The following is a 3541-nucleotide window of genomic DNA, read 5'->3' as shown; positions in this document are numbered from 1 at the left end:
GAGTCTCACAGTCTCTCTTGCCCGGGCTGGCTTTGAACCGCGATCCTCAGATCTCAGCCTCCTGAGTAGCTAGGATTACAGGCGTGAGCCACCAGCTCCCGGCAGGTGTTGGGCATTTTAACGCAATGGTGGCTAGTGCCTGTAATCCTAGCTTCTGGGGAGGCTGAAAAGGAAGAAGCAAGATGTGGGATTCTCCACATCCCCTCTGCCTTCTGTCCTCCCTTCCACTTTGCTGCCTGAACCCCACCTCCATCTACCTCTGTCCCAGTATCACCTGCTTTAGCTCTGGAGAACTTTGTTCAAAGCTCCCTTTGCCTCCAGCACTTTGTGGGAGCCAGCCCCTTGAGCCCCAGTACTTGTGGGAGAGCTCTGATGCCCTCTCACACAGAGTCCACTATCCTGATTTTCTGCAGGACTGCACCAGTCCCCTGTAGTTCTGTGCTGATTGCACTTGTACAGCCTGAGGAACAGGTCAGGTAGTGTTGGATACAGCCTCTGGGGCCATAGTATCACAACACTTGGCTCCACCTGACTCTCCCAATTGGGGTTGGCTGAGCCTCAGGAACCTTGCTTAGCCTTGCTGGGCCTCCTAGCCATGAATGTGGGGGTGATGCTGAAAGGGTTATTAAATAAGAGAACCATAGAAAGTTGTGACACTAGTACTTCACAGATCTGTCCACCTCTGTCATCTTCCTCTTTGCTGGGCATATCTAGATATGTCACATATCTAGACAGGGGCTTGCTACAGTGGGCCCTGACACCCAGATCCAGCCTTAGAGTCACACCTTGTAATATTGGGTAAACTGGAACTGAACTGCTTGAGGTAGTATTGTGTTGGTGTCTTCAATATCAAGGTTCTTTTCTCTTCCCTTAGAATGTGCAAAAGTCTTCTATGCTGCGGGGGCGAAGCTGGTGCTCTGTGGCCGGAACATAAGGGCCCTGGATGACCTCACCAAAGAGCTTGCTTCTTCTGCCTCTCAGGTGAGTCCAAGGCAGGTTTTCTGTGAGAAAGGAAGGGTCATTGTTGCCTGTCAGCCATGGGCAGCTGAAGACGCAGTGGCCCATAACTGGGCTGCTGAACAGGACATCCACATGGTTATACCGTGCCAGGGAAGGATGCAAGGCTCCAAGTGAAGTGAGCCACAGGCAAGCAGAAGGAAGAACCATCCTGTGGCTTAGCCATCCCCAGGCCACCACTGGCAGCTAGGCTGTGGTTGGGGAAGTCTGCTCAGGGAATGGACTCCCCTTCCTTTCTAATCGCTACTCACCTGGTTGACCAGGAGCGGGCAGTGGATGATGACTGTAAGGTTTTTGTCTTTGTTTTGCCAGTTCTGAGGCTTGAACTTTGGGCTTGGGCACTGTCCTGAGCTCCTTTTGCTTAAGGCTAGCATTCTGAGTCACAATGTCAATTCCAGTTTTTCTGTGATTTAATTGGAGATAAAAGTCTTAATAGCTGTGCGCCGGTGGCTCACGACTGTAATCCTAGCTACTCAGGAGGCTGAGATCTGAAGATCTCAGTTCAAAGCCAGCCCAGGCAGGAAAGTCCATGAGATTCTTATCTCCAGTAAACCACCAGAAAGCTGGAAGTGGTACTGTGGCTCAAGTGCTAGAGTGTTAGCCTTGAGCTGAAGAGCTGAGGGTCAGCTCCCAGGCCAAGAGTTCAAGCCCCACGACTGACCCCCCCCCCAAAAAAAAAAAAAGAAGAAGAACAAAACATAACTCAAAGACTTTCCTGCCCAGACTAGCTTTGAACTTCGATCCTCAGATCTCAACCTCTTGAGTAGCTAGGATTATAGGCATGAACCAGTGGTGCCCAGTTGACTGTAAGATTTTTGGGGGGTCCAGTCGTGGGGCCTGAACTCTGGGCCTGGGCGCTGTCCCTCAGCTCTTCAGCTCAAGGCTAGCACTCTACCACCTGAGCCACAGTGCCACTTCCGGCTTTTTTTGCTTATGTGGTGCTGAGGAATCGAACCCAGGGCCTCATGCATGCAAGGCAAGCGCTCTACCACTGAGCCACCTTCCCAGCTCCTGCCAGACTGCTTTCTATAGCAGCTACCAGCAGTGCACAGGGCTCCACTTTCTCTACCCTTGATACTGATTGTTTTTTCTTTCTTATCCAGGGAGGCAGGAAGTGAATCTTTTTTTGATTTTGAGCTTTTTTGGGAGAGGGGACGGAGGAGGAGGTCAGTCCTGGGCTTAAACTCAAGGACTGGGCACTGTTCCTGAGCTAGCTAGCTAGCTTGCTTGCTTGCTTGCTTGCTTGCTTGCTTGCTTTCCTTCTTTCTTTCATGTTGGTCATGGGGCCTGGGCGCTGTCCCTCAGCTCTTCAGACCAAGACTAGCACTCTACCACTTGAGCCACAGCCCCACTTCCAGCTTTTTCTTCTTATGTGGTACTGAGGAATTGAACCCAGGGCCTCATTCATGCAAGGCAAGTATTTTACCACTGAGCCACCTTCCTAGCCCGTCTGTGAGCTTTCTTGCTCAAAACTTTTGCTCTGCCACTTGAGCCACAGCTAGACTTCTGTTTTTGTTTTTTGTTTTTTTTTTGGTGTTGGTCTAGACTTGAACTCAGGATCTCAAGATCTCCCATGGCTTTTTCTCTTTGTCTGAGAATGAGACTTGAACTCGGTATCTGGTGCTTTTTGTTCATTGCTTGGTGCTTTACCATTTGAGCCACACCTCTACTTCTGTGGTTTTGGTGGACTTTCCTGCCAAAGCTGGCTTCAAACCATAATTCTCAGATCTTACTTAGCCTCCTGAGTAACTGGGATTACAGGCATGAGCCATACAGGCCCAGCTTGTTGGGAGGTTTTTGACTAATGATTCCATGTCTTTAGTTGATTTAGGTTTACTGAGATTTTCTTTCTTCTTGAGTCAGTTTGGATAATTTGTATTCCAAAGGATCTGCCCATTTCTCCTAGGAAATCTAATATGTAGATATATTGATTTATTCATAGTACTGTCTTATTTCGATCTTTGTTAGTTCAGCAGTACTGCCCACTTTTCATTTCTGAATTTAGTTATTTGTATCTCCTCTCTTTTTTGATCAAGCTAGCTCATGGTTTCTCAGTTTTGTCAGTTTTTTCAAAGCACCACCTTCTGGTTTCATTGACTTTTCTCTATCGTCTGTTTTGTTTTTCTCTGCCCTAATCTTGATGATTTCCCTCATTTGCTGGCTTTGAAAGTCTCTCAGTGCACTGGAGAAGAATGTATATTCTGCTGCGGATTGATAGTCGCATAGATTTGTTAAGCCATATATTGTTTACTATCTTGTGCAAAAACTCCATTTCCTGTTGATTTGTCTGTTATTGAAATAGAGTATTTGGCTGGAGGCATAGCTCAGTTGGTAGAGTGCTAACCAGTAAGTGACAGTATCAGGTACTGAGTTTGAGTCCTGGTCTCAGACCTAAAAAAATACAAATAAGATAGAGAAATATGAAAAAAAGCAAAAAAGAAAATACAGTGAATTCTTTGTTTCTCCCTCTAGTTCAGTTTTGCTTTATCTATTTTTATGTTTATGATTGTTGTGTTTTCTTTTT

At 47.0% G+C, this 3541-nt stretch overlaps 1 protein-coding gene across 1 annotated transcript in view; it reads left to right on the top strand.

The window, feature by feature from the left end:
• Positions 1-3541, top strand: part of Dhrs7b (dehydrogenase/reductase (SDR family) member 7B) — a 43881-nt gene that overhangs the window by 31013 nt on the left and 9327 nt on the right. The window lies entirely within an intron of this gene.

The sequence above is a fragment of the Dipodomys ordii genome, unplaced genomic scaffold (assembly GCF_000151885.1).
Source record: "Dipodomys ordii isolate 6190 unplaced genomic scaffold, Dord_2.0 Scaffold31, whole genome shotgun sequence".
NCBI lineage: Eukaryota > Metazoa > Chordata > Mammalia > Rodentia > Heteromyidae > Dipodomys > Dipodomys ordii.
Note: the sequence above shows the minus strand (reverse complement) of the source record. Positions and strands in the feature narration are given on the sequence as shown.